Source organism: Urocampus carinirostris, chromosome 2, assembly GCF_059441175.1.
Source record: "Urocampus carinirostris isolate Australia breed hairy pipefish chromosome 2, RoL_Ucar_1.0, whole genome shotgun sequence".
In the NCBI taxonomy this organism is placed as follows: domain Eukaryota; kingdom Metazoa; phylum Chordata; class Actinopteri; order Syngnathiformes; family Syngnathidae; genus Urocampus; species Urocampus carinirostris.
This window is the reverse complement of record NC_142350.1, coordinates 47192901-47206721: the sequence shown is the minus strand read 5'-3', so window position 1 is coordinate 47206721 and position 13821 is coordinate 47192901. Positions and strand designations below refer to the sequence as shown.

The 13821-nt window shown below is 37.4% G+C and overlaps 1 protein-coding gene and 1 long non-coding RNA gene across 2 annotated transcripts in view; one reads left to right on the top strand and one right to left on the bottom strand.

The window, feature by feature from the left end:
• Positions 1–13821, top strand: part of LOC148372175 (poliovirus receptor homolog) — a 234246-nt gene that overhangs the window by 208450 nt on the left and 11975 nt on the right. The gene's annotated exons all lie outside the window — the stretch shown is intronic.
• LOC148372173 (uncharacterized) overlaps positions 8351–13821 on the bottom strand; it is a 37284-nt gene continuing 31813 nt past the window's right edge. Inside the window, exon 3 of the long non-coding RNA XR_015849523.1 lies at positions 8351–8463. This is a non-coding gene — a long non-coding RNA (uncharacterized LOC148372173). The remainder of the gene's footprint in view (positions 8464–13821) is intronic.

Below are 13821 nucleotides of genomic sequence, written 5' to 3'. Positions count from 1 at the left end.
GCAGCCAACAGAGGGCGCCGCCGACCACTTTTTAAGTCTTAGGAATGACTCGGCCGGGGCATACAAACTAATGCCAGCCGCCGTTAATCACGTAAGAAGAAGAAATTCAACGGAAAAGCAAAGCCACCAGAGAGTAGTGTCGACATAATCTTCAAGCAGACCTCTGATACATGGCAAGAATTTCAAATATTTACATGCTCTTTACCTAAACTTTTAATCCTTGAAAACACAACATCGAAATCTCAATTACCCGTATCACCCCTCTAGTTGAAATGATTATTGTGGAGGAAATGCACTGTTTCAAAGAGGGCCATTAAAGAAAAATGTCATCAGTATGCAGTAAACTAATCCCTTGTTAATTTTAACAGTTTCACTACTTTACTGATTTGCATCGTGCAATGTGTTCTGCATTCTGATTGGCCAAATAATCTCCATGCATGTTATTATTTCACGGTAGAGTAATTATTCCAAAAACATGCATTTCAGGCGAATTGGCCGGTCCTAATTGTCCCTAGGTGTGAATGAGCGAGTGAGTTGTCTGTCCCCATGTGCCGTACAATTGGCTGGCAACCAGTTCAGGGTGTCCCCTGCCCACTGCCCGATGATTGCTGGGATGGGCTCCAGCACCCCCGCGACCCTACTGAGGATAAGCGGTGTAGCTGATGAGATGAGAGATGAGATATATAATCCTTTGTTAAACAAATGTTTGAGCCAGGGTTGGTTCTTTGGTTTCAGTGTATGAGTATTTATTTGTATAATTGTATATATTTCTACTTCACATGTTTTCACTATTATGTGTTCTTTTTGGAACGTAAGTACCGCGATAAAAAAGGGTTTAGTAGTAAATAGTATAAAAAATGGTAAAGCAAAAGGTAAATATATTGTAAAACAACAAAATTGTAATAATTTAACTTTACTTTTAAGAAAAAGTTCTGAATTATGAACAAAAAAGAATACATTTTGGTAAAGAGAACTAATGCTACTTTGTTTTTCACTGCACTAAACATGATCAGAAAAGGCTATATTAATTTGACTTTTTAAATTGATTTATGTTCTCTAAGTATTTTTTTCAATCTTTAAAAAATTAAAACAAATTGTTTTTAGATATTTTCTTCTATTCATCCATTCTCTGCATTGCTTATCCTCAGTAGGGTCGCGGGGTCGCTGGAGCCCATCCCAGCTATCTTCGGGCAGTGGGCAGGAGACACTTTGAACTGGTTGCCAGCCAATCGCAGGGTACACAGGGACAGACAATCCGCTCGCTCATTCACACCTAGGGACGATTTGAACCGGCCAATTAACCTGACATGCATGTTTTTGGAATGTGGGAGGAAACCGGAGTGCCCGGAGGAAACCCACGCAAGCACGGGGAGAACATGCAAACTCCACACAAGAGTGTTGCCCAGATATTTTCTTATTATGCAAAATAACATTTAAAAAATAGTTAAACAATAAACTATTTATTAATTTTTCAAACTTTTTCAAGAAACGGATCCGATTTGTTTACTAAACTAAGAACAAATAAGTTGAAAGTAGAGTAAGTAAAGAAACCAAAATCATTTTTTGCAGAGTACTTACTTTCGGAAATGAGTCCAATTGTGTGCGAAAACCCCCCTCTTATAAGTAACCCATTGTAATGTTACTCGGAAGTATTCATTAGTTTAAAAAAAGTATTTCTTTTACTGCTCTGCATAACAATAACAAAAATAATTATTAAAAAAAGAAAATAGACTCAAATAAAAAAGATTTGGGTATGTCTCAGGCTAAATAATTTTGCTTATTTTAAGCTATTGTGTTTTTGTTCTTTGTAAAAATGAATTAATAAATGAAAAATAATTAGAAATAATATTTTTATTGATATTGTATATTTAAATTCGTTAACGATATAGTAAAATATGAAAAAAAGCAAAATGTCTTTAAATATTTTAAAAAAAATCCTTTTCATTGCTGTTTATTTTCTTTTGTTTGTTAACTTGTGTTGGGATCAGATTGGCCATCGCAGCACCAATCACGGATCATTTGTTACTGACTTTTAATTCCTCTGGGCTGCAGACATGGCATTATGAGTTTGTTGGACGTAATTGATTTATGGGCAATATTATTCGGATGAAACTGTGACATGATAAGGTTTATGACTTTTCGTTGATTGTGAAAGTCATCATTGTGATGAATGCTCGATACCAGCCTCAGATATTGCTGCGTTATGAAATATTTTTTTCATATTTTTCGAGCATCTCCATAGCATCAAGATTTGATTGTTCTTTGAAACTGACAACTCTAGATTCAATTCTCAGTACTGAGTAATAAGGGGATTGGTGCACTCACTTTATTTCCCAACATTTATATTATGAAGTACAGTAGAACCTTGGGATACAGAAACACACCTCACCACACTTTACATTGTAGGATGAGATGTTTTTCTGGCCCCTCTTTAAATTATGGTACATTACACCGGAGCAACTACGACATGCTATTTTGTGCTTTTAATGTATTTATTTGGGATATCAGGGGTAAAGAACACATAAGCTAATTGCCAAAGGTTTATAAACCCCACAATGTGGCAATTCGCTTTTGCAATCCCCACCTCAGAACGTATCCATATTGTATGCCGGGGGTCTAATGTATAATCATTTCTCAGTTAAGGAAAGCATTTAAATTCTAAAAGAGCAAAGTTTGTTTACTTCTGACTTTACTGCACCCGTATGATGCGGCAGGGGTAAACCAGTGAAAGCTGTCGGGCCCTGCTGTTGAACAGAAGAGTGTGTCGTTTCACTCTGAGCCGAGTGACACGGCCGCTTTCTTGTGTCCCGTTTCATCTGGAGGGACAAAAGCATGACCAACTTGGGTGCCGGGGTGCTTAACTTGTTTGGGTGTTTGGGCATTTGGGTTGGCCATGGTCTACAAAATTGTCTGTGTTTTTTTGGCTACTTTTTCCCTTCTTTTTTTTAAATTTTCTTCTTTTTGTACAGTATGTGTTTTTCTTGCTGTCGGTCACCCCTCTTGAGGGATATGACCAGGATAGATAGATAGATAGATAGATAGATAAAAAAGGAAAAAATGGTAGGTTGGCGCCTGCTTGACTGTAAAAAAGCTGAAAGTCAACAAAGCAAGACATGCCAAGCTGTAAGATAGTGAAATTCTTTGCAAACAGTAAGCTTTTAAGTTTTTTTTAAAAATAAGCAACGAAGACATACTGTTTTGTAATTTTTGGCTCAGACTAAGAATACTAAGTGACAAACATTGTTGAACACGTGTGGCCATTATAATCATTTAATGACAACATAAAGTATAAACACAATACCCAAATATAAATATAATCTATTTATGTAATGTCCTATAAAGTGCGATTCATCATCAGATACACCAAGGAGTTTATTCCCTAGTCGAGCTTTTTTGGTTTTATTTATATATTTCAAGACAACTTTTTGTTTTCCCCCTTCTCTAACATTAGTCTCTGGTACATTCAATTTCCAGTTAGCTGCTCGATTTCCGTGAATTTCAGCATGATTTGCAACTTTGAGAGGTGTCATTTGCAGAACGTTTTCTTTCGAGTTGCCATTTAACGGGTGCCATTATATCTTTGAAAAAATGAAGAAGAGTGAATTGAAACTTCATAACTCTAGATATTGGTATTATTCATGTCGTATCCTGGGGGTCTACTGCATATTTATTTAAGTCTGCAGTTAAAAGAACAACAAAAAAACATGGTTCGTACACCTTTTCATTGCCAAATTCAAGCACTTTTTAAAGACTTCAAAGCCAATTTTCCAATTTCTTTGGTACCGTTAAAAGAAAAAAATCCAATGTGAATCATGTGTTTTGCAGAGCCAAAAATATATCTGCAATTGTTAATCTTACGTGTGCATTTATCAAGACATGATTTTTAGATCTTGAGTAAATTGCAAATAGATTTGTTTATTGACAAATCTCTCCTCAAGGAGTTGTTGGTTAAAAATGACAGTAATATGTAGTTTTTTTTTTGTTGCAGGAAGTTTGACCCATTCCAATTAACCACTGAGAACTGTACCTTAATATTTTGCGTGGCCCCTCAATAAATGTGCATAATTAATAGGTAATCCTTGCACTACTACTCATTCCATAGTGCACTGTTTAGGTGTAGCATGCAATCATCCCGTAAGAGGAGAACATGCTACAAAAGACAATGCCGAACAAACAAATACCAGCTGCCGTTAATCTCGCAGGAAGAAGTGCAATGGAAAAGCAAAGCCAACAGAGAGCATTGTCTGTTTTATTTTTAAGCAGACTTGTTGAGAAACATGGCAACATTTCAAGCATTTACGAGCACTTCACCCAAAATGCCAGCACTTTTTAAACTTTGAAAAGACATTAAAATTAAAGCATTTTTGAGGATTTCAAGCACCTGGAAAACCCTGTAAAAGACACAGAAGGAAGTCTCGAAGTAACACAACAAAACAGTCACCGCCTTCTGGCGTTGTGCCGTACTGCCGAAATCTACATTTAGATCGAGCGAACTTTTTTCCCCAGACTTTCGTTCTGTGTTCAAGAGCGTTATACGTCCCGTTGTGGAAGATCTTTGCACTTTTATGTGCCGAAGGTTAACCGGTACTCACGGGGCGGAAGTGCGAAACGACACAAGTGCGAGTGGGTCTCATAATTGGCAATTATGGCGAGCAAAGCGCGTTTCGGTTACAGCGCAGCACACCGGCACTGACACATGAAATGAGAGGGCTGACTTCCGGTAATAAGGTGCGAGATCACTGTACCTGAGTGGGAAGTCTGGTGAAAGTAGCCGCCTCAAAGGTGTGATTGCCAAAGCCAGCAGTCTGCTAGCAATTGTCTAGTTGCCTATCAGATAGTTAGCGGTCGGCAACTCCTGGGAGAGTCGACATATCTAGCTTAAATTGTGAATGCTAATTGTGTCCACTGGGAGTGGCACAGTTAGCGATAAGCAAGGATTCTAACCCTGATGTTTATTCAAAAGTCACCGATCGTGAAATAAAATGGTCTAATACCGAGGTATCACTGCATGTTTTCTTATTCCAATATATTTTATCTTGTTTTTCTAAGCAAATAAGAAAAAATACACTTATAATAAACATTTCTTATCTAGGAGTAGAAGATTGTTTTGCCTTTATGATCAGCAAAAATTCTGCCGATTGGGGAAAGATTTGATTTTTTTGCAGTGTGGCGTTCCCACAGAAAACAATATTTTTCATTCTTTTATACGCCCATTAAAATCATTGTGGTGGTTTGAGTCCACATTTTAATAATATTTTAGCTAATGATGTTGTTTACTTGCACATTTTATTGATATTTTGGGTGTTTGGAATGTATAGTAATATATTAAAATACAATTGCTTTGCATGGGGAAAAAAGGTTTCAGTACTTGAACAATTTGGTGCTCGAACACCAATCCCGAACAAATAATGGTCAAGTATGGAGGTATCACTGTAGTTCTTGTGGATGATTTCCTTCTGCCACTTTTGTAACCTTAAAAGCAAATTGTTTTGAAGCTTATGTCACGGCCAAACGCTTGTTTTGCTCTCCCACAGAAAAACAAGAGAAATAGTGACAGATAAATGGTCTTAAAGTGGCTCAACCCAATTGAAAGCTCCATTATGCTCTTTTTGGGAAATGTCCCCAAAAAATAGTAGCGTTTACATTTTGTTCCAACCTTGAGCTATTGGCGGTGTAAGTTTCATTTTGTTTGCTGTAGAGAGGACTACACGTCTTGAGGAATAAATCAATCTTTCCTAGAACACTCCTGTCATCTTTTATCCTCTGCGTAGTACATTTTTGGGGTTTTCCATTTTTACAGTTTTCATCCATAAAGCTAAACGCTATCAATAAAAACTGATTCAATTCTTTGACAGTTTTTCATAATTGCTTTTCCTTTTCAAGCACAAAAATACGTAAAGTCAAGGTTATTATTAAAACATCTGTCCCAGTTGTGATCATACACATATTGCGCTTTGGCGTGTTTACATAGACGCTTGTTTTTGAAACATTTTGTTGACACTGCAGGGCTTTCCAATAATAACTGCACTCAAGGTTTTTCTTATTTTTCTTGGCCTCATCAATTTTTTATCCTTCCTGGTTTTCAGACTCCGATGTCTTGTGTTACACGCTAAGTGTGTACAGCAAGCCTGTTAAGAATCATATATGATATTTATGATATTTTTGGGATTATATTAATATTGAAGCTACTATTTGGTATTAATACAGGCACACTAACTAGCTCTAACTGAACGCATGTACTTAATTGAAATAAAGTATTTACTGTTGTAGTATTCCAGAAACATTTGCAATTTTTGAAGACTTGAAAAACTGAAAAATAAAGGTAAAATAGGGTTTGTTTGTTTTTTAGCTACATTAGCATTAACAGGTTAGCTAACACCAAAATGGCTTTTAAGAACCCCTGCCTTACTTCTAAACACTTATTTGAAACCAAACTTTTTTTTAACCCTAGCCTTGATACAAAGCCTTATCTTAAAACCCTAGTGCTTATTTAGGATCCCTAGCCTGGATTCAAAACTCTACCTTGAAAACTTCGATTATTAAACCTAACACTGATTTAAGAACTCTAGCTATGCTTTGAAGCCCCTCTTCGAAATGATACCCTTGATTTAAAACTATTTAAATATCCTAAGGTTTTTTTGATAGCCCTAGCCTTCCCCTGAACCCCTTATATTAACCATACCCTTGACTCAAAACTCTACTTTTACACCCTGACTTTGATTTAAAACCATACCTTACAACGATAGTGCTGATCAAGAACCCTTAACTTTCTTTGAAACCCTTTTTGAAATCCATGCTCCTGATTTTAATTTCTATTTTAAAACCCTAGCTTTAAATTAAAACCCCAGCCTTGCTTTGAAACCCTTATCTGAAACCAAACCCTACTATATATCACTAATGCTGATTTAACAACCCTTAAGAACATTTCTTTGAAACCATACATTTACTTCACAAACTCTTGTTTGAAACCCAAGGCTGATTTAAAGTTTCTATTTTTTGAGGTAATTTATTCGAATGATGACAAAAATCAAGATTTGCTCAGCTTTTAAATACCAAATAAAACTAAAAACTTACAACCAAAGCTGTTTCCGGGGCATGAATAATAAACAAAAGAGCAATTAGCAGTACAAAATGCAGGAGACTTTCTTACTAGCTCTTCCTGACCAGCCAGGTCATGTGACCGAGCTAAACCAACCCACTGTTGGCAACAGAAAACATTTTTGGCTACATTAGAACCAACACTTTAGCTAGCACAAAACTAGCTTTTAAAAGTTTTTTATATGATTAATGAGATTACGAATTTGAAAAGTAAGAGTATCTCTCTTGTACAGCTCTTAATTAAATAACACAACTGTATATCTATAGAGCAGTTTCCAGTGCTTGCGCAATAAACAACAGCAGTATCTTCCAAGACACTCTTGCTAACACTTCCTGATAAGCCATATCATGTGACCAAGCTAAACCATCTACTTTTATCAACAGAAAACATGGAAATTTAGCGATACAAAACCCATACATGTCTATTTTTAAATATAAACAGTCAGCAATGACAAAAATATTTAGATACACAATGAAAAAGACAGTAGAGAGCTACCTTTGCCTGTTTTACCTTGTTATTTTTGACGAGATCGCTGTATTTATTCTAAAATGTTTGCTAACCCGCCGACCCATCTTCTGTGTCCTTGAGTGGCTACATTTGACTTCCACACTTGATATTTTTTCTTACGATTGTTTACGGCCACATAAAGTGGACTGTAAATATTGACAGGCTGTCGACAGCACGGGCGCTCGTCGACCTTGTCAGATAGAAAGCGGGAGAGAGAGAGAGAAAGAGCGAGAGAGAGAGAATGAGGGATTTTACATTTTTCCAAAGCAACCAAGTCTTCTGACGCACCGTGGCAGGGAACATACTCTTATCACATAAAAATATATGAAGAGATTCCTCAGTTTTTGCAGTTAATGGGGACCAAAACCACCTGCAAAAACTGAAATTATGTGAAGTTGCGTCACACCTTCATAAAAGCCCCCAAAGGGGCAAACTTACCTCGAGATGACGTCATTACCGACCGAAAGTATGTGACTGTAACAAAATAATATCCATAGATCTAAAAATAATAACACATAGTACATAGTTGCAATTGAATAAATGTTTTTATTGTCATTATACAAAATTAAAACGATATTAGAGGGCTTCTCCTCTCCATGTAAGAAAACAATTTAGAGAGCAGGTGTGATGGAATTCAGCTAAGTCTCCGCGATGATTAAGATTTTAAAGTCCTGAATGTAGCAGTTTCCCACAGGTTGTAGCTTCAGGTCATCTGTTTAATAGATCTGGCGTTACTTAAATACAGGCTCAGTGGGGGAAGCTTGTGAGGGTTGCTACTTAGCTTAGCCGAGCAGGAGGCTGGGCCAGCAGTACTGATCTTGCCTTCTCTGCGAAGCCGCCTCGGTCATTTCTTGAACCTGAAAATAATCCACAGAGCACTCGCTGGATCACCATTTCTTTGCGCATTTCAGACTTTCCTCAGAGTTTTATTTTTTGATGGATTTTCGATAACAAATATTTTTTGTTGCTTTTGCGTTATTAAAAATTTCTTGCGGCAATTTTTAAGCATTTACAGCAAATGTTTAGCGGCTTCAAATATCGGTTATGAGCCAGCTCTTAATACTAATAATCGGTATCGCCCCTGAAAAACCCGTAACGGTTGATCCTTAAAATAAATCCAAGAGTGCAAAGAATACAAACTATGGAGACTTAAAGTGACCAAATTGTGAAAATTTACTTTCCCATTTCTTGCCCAGCATTTTTTACAGTTTATAGTTACCCTTAGCAGCAAGATGGCATACAATTAGCTCATGTTATGTAAAATCAACGCAAGTTTATCAAAAGAGTATTTTTTTTAAATGCACGTTTATATCATAGATCATGTATTTTGGATTCATTTTTAAATGAATAGTGTTATTTTCAATCAATGTATATTTTTCTACCACTAGGAGGCACTTCATAATACAACTGTCCCTTTCATCTTATTGTGGAGGCATTAAATAATTACACCGCAGGCTGCAATTGGACCCCCGGCAGAATGTTAGAGACACTTGCCCCAGCCTGTCCTCCCATTGGGGTCTCAGAAAATTATGTGATGAAAACTGCTCACGATGATTTTGTACTCCCAAAAAACCCCAGAAAATGCACTTTTAAACTGAAAATTGCATCGAGTTAGCAAAACTGGCTTGAAAAATCGCAATTAGTTTTTTCCCCCCCCTAAATAATGCAAGTTATTCAGTGGCCAAGTCAAAGTCCAGACTTGAGATGCTGTGGTGTGATCTTAAACGGGCAGTTCATGCTAGAAAACCCTCCAATATAGCAGATTTGAAATAAAATTCCTCCACAGTGTTGTGAAAGACTCATTGCCAATTATTGTTAATGTTGGATTTGGGTCATCACTGCCAAAGGTGGCCCAACTTCCTATTGGGTTCAGGAGTAAATTACTTTTCGCATAGGGCCTGCATTTTGTATGTTCTTGGGTTGTCTCTTTATGATGTTTGAATTGGTTTGATGACCTGAAACCTTTGTGAGTGATAAATATGCAAAAATGACAGAAATCAGGAAGGGGGCAAATACATTTTTATGGCACTGTACATTGTAATTATGAATTTATCTCACAAGACTGTTAAGAAGAACACTAAAGAGGAAATAAGACGAGCGTTCAAAGAAGTAAGATCATGCGGTTGTCCCGACATTGTAAATATTGTAAATAAAAAAACAGTGAGGTGAGTGGGGCTCCCTGCAATGCAGCACATGGATCGATTGTGAATAATTTACGCGCACGTGCGTCTGGTTCTTGGCCCAGCTTTCCGTTTCCTTTGCGTTTCTGCGCCGTTGTCCTGGACACGGCTAGGTTTGCAAAAGGTTGCGCACGGTTAACCTCCCAATCCGACGACTGGGATTTCTCTTAGTGAGCAATGAGATTACAAGCGCTGTTCTTTGACTTAATCTCCTTCAGAGGCCATCAATTTATTTCATCCTAATCTGGTCTCATCTCAGGGCGATGCGCTGGTCGCGTGCACTCGCGGATAGAAAGAAGATCTAGTCAACATTTTGTGTCTGGTTACGGATTTCTAGCTTTAGAGGCGGAATTTGCTAAAGGAGGTTTTTTTTTTAAGAGCACATGAAGAAGAGGGCCTGCCGTCTAGTAGTCAATGATGATATTACATCTTATTTCATCTGTTGTATCACTCTTATTGCTATCAATCTCTCCATCGCTATCAATCTTTCTATCTCTATCTATCTCTCTATACCTCTCTCTTTCTCAATCTTTCAATCCCTCTCTTTGCTTTCTCTTTTAGCTCTTTCTCTCCCTCTCCCTTAGCTTTATTTATCTCACTATGCAGACTATGTGTCTCAATCTCCTTCAATCTCTGGCTTTCAATTCTACATCTCCATCTCTCACAATGTTTGTTTCAATCTCTCTCTCTCTCTCTCTTGATATCTTACATTGGCTTTCAAGATCTCACTCCTTTTATCTCCATTTCTCTTTTGGTGTCTCTATGGCTCCAATGTCCAAATCTACATCCCTCTCTCTATCTGTTTCAATATCTCTCACTGTCTTTTTATAAATCCCTTTCAATCTCTCTTTTTATTTCGATCTCTCTGAAGCTCTTGATCACGATGAACCTCCGTTTCAATCTGTGTCTCTCTTAACTCTCTCTCTCGATCTTTCTCAATCACTTTCAATCCATCTCAGTATCACTCTCACTCGCTATCTTTATATTTTTTTCTTTAGCTCTCTTCAACCTCTAAAAGTCCATCTCTGAATCTTTTTTTCTTAATCCCTATCTCTTTCTCAATCACTTTCAATCAATCTCTATCTATTTAGCCCTATCGTTCTCTCTCGATCTCTATCTCTCAATCTCTTTGCCAATTGCTTCCAATCTCTGTTAAATTCTTTCGATCTCTGAAATTCCATCCACCTCAATCTTTATTTCAATCCCCCTCTTTCTCTCTCTCTCTCTTGATCTCTATCTTTATCTAATGCTTTCAATCTCTATCTGTCGCTCGCTCTCTATGTAGCTCTTTCTCAATCTATTAATCTATTTTTCTCAATCTCTTACTCAATCTCTATCAATCTAAATATCATGTTCTCTATTTTGATTGCTCTTTCCGAAACTATCTGTATATATCTCTCTTGTTCTCAACCCCGGCTAATCTCTCATCCCTATCATGCACATTTGCCACAAAAATGGGAATTTGGTTCTGTCCTTGCTAGCAAATTTTACGTGTCCATTAAATGGCACCATATTTTCCTCTTATTTTTATTTTTTTTCAGATTTTCTACAACTTTGCTTTATAGCTACAAATAATCTCGATATTTCAATAGCTACATGAAAAGAAGCAGGACATAGTCTTGGCTTTGATCACAAAAATGTACGATCGGTTCATCATTTCGGGTCTGTTGAATTGCACGAGCGAATTAAATAGTCCGCCTCATATGACAATTTTTATTTCAATCTCCTTTCTCGTGTCCGAAACTGCTTGAAAACGATGCAGAATTTTCTTTTGTGATACGTGTTATCTTACTTTATCTTAGATGATAACCATCCTTTCCTATTTCACAGTGTAATGTTCCAAGGCTTTTCCCCCTTTTTTATGTCAATACGAATTAAAATGTTCAATGTTTTTATTTAAAAAAAAGAATAGCTTCTTTAAAATGAAGTATAAGTAATAATTTAATATCTATCATTCTTGGGACATTACCAAAGACGATATAGTGTCTCAAGGCCTTCTAAAATAACAAAAACACCAAACACTGTCACGTCTCTTTGAGAAAAGTTTGCCTGCATGTACATTTGTGACAGAGGAGATTTTGAAAGAGAATTCCAAATCAAGCGAATGTTTGCTACGTCTTGCACATTAATGCCGTTGGCGATGATCAAACGGCTGGTGCTGCTTTTCATAATTAAACAGATGCCGTTCATCTTTCCTGACTGCTAAGCGCTGGAACATCCAGGATGGGTCTTAGTTTTTGTTTTTTTAAAACAACTTCCAAGCTGGACAATCCGTCCCCATCATCGCCACGTGTCCAGAGGTTACTCGAGGTTCTCTGGGATAATTCTCGTGTCCGACTGTCACTTTCAAAAGCCAAGCCATTAGGAATTGATCTTGGCCACACTAGGATTTTAGTGAGGGGTTCTCCATCAAGCACCTAATCTCTTAAGCCAAAAGCATTATCTGGCTGAAAGTTTTCAGCCGTAGATGCGCAAGATGAATGTGAGAGAGTGGTTAATTTCTAGGGAGGCACGGAAATCCAAAATTAAAAACTAAAAACCCAAAATGTGAAACGGGCTCTCACTTAGTTTCGTCAGGCCCTCGTAACTTGGTACATATCCAAGCTAATTTCAAAGTGTTCATGAAAAAAATGCCTATTTGATTCAGGTTTTACAGAATATATTTTGTTAGAGAGTAAGTAGAAGGGTGTGGGAATAAAAAAATCTCAGAAATGGTAAAATACGGTAAATATCGTGATTCAAACAATGTGATCATTTTGAAGTGATTAACAAATGATTGTTATAATTATGTAAGATATGATAGTTTGTTTATATGATTAATCGAAGAAGCGTCCATAGTTATTTTGAGGAATGGTCTTTTTTAGCCTTTGGCTTCAACCTGTTATCCCTTTTTTCTTACCAGGGTGATTTGTTCATGCTATGTGGCAACATCAATCTATCTATCTACTACTGGTCATATTCCTCGAGAGGGGTGACCGACAGCGTGACAAAGACGTACAAAAGCAAAGAAAATTATAAAGGGAAAAAGTAGCAAAAAAAAACAAAACCCACAAAAACGTTTGGACCATCGCCACCCCAAATGCCCAAACACCCAAACAAGTCGAGCACCTCGGCCCTCAAGTTGGTCATTCTTTTGTCCTCCAGATGAAACGGGACACAAGAAAGCGGCCATGTCACCCGGGTCTTTCCCTGGTTTACCCCTGCCGCATCATACAGGTGCCCTGCCCACACCTTAGAACGCGTGCAAACATCCCACTATCCTTTCACAACACAGCTCCACTCATTCCCATCACCAACAAGAGCTGTAGCTTGCACTATATTTAGACCCCTTTCCTGCAGTGCACTCATAACACCATCCAGCCACGTTAATCGGGGCCTTCCTCTTGGTCTCCTTCCATTTACTTCTGTTATGTGGCAACATGATTGAAAAAAATAAAAGAAAAGCAAAGCAAAAAAATAAAAGAAAATAAATACTAAAGTACTGTATATTTGTTAGTTTTAAGTACTGTTAAATATTTGTCCCTCCTTTCCTTCTCAACAAAAACAAGTTTAAATTTTGATTGCAATTTAAAAAAAACAAGCTAGAAATCATTAAAATAGATATTTAAAAATTATAATAGAATAAGTAATAGATTTCATTTACCAAGGAGCAGTGCTTGCTTCAGACTTCTCTCCTCACTTTAGACATGACCTCATCACATCTTTTTTTATTTCGCCCGAAACTGATATGCCAGTTGAGTCAGAAAAATCGGCCGACAATACTTAGCATTGCTAGAAGTTTGAGAGCGTTTTGCGCAAGTTAAAGGAGGTGAGGGGGGCTAATGAAAACAAGCTTATCTCCACTTGTAGTTAAGAACATCAGATAAGCGACGCCCAAGCGGAGACGGCGCACGTACATGCCAAAGTATTGCTTTGGCAAAGGAAGTGAGCAAATCCTGTCTTTTAACGCTTCCTTTTTGGGGGGGAGAGGGTCATGTGAAGGGGGAATCCCTCTGTGCTTATTGGGATCCAGTCTCTTAATCACAGTCTTCATCC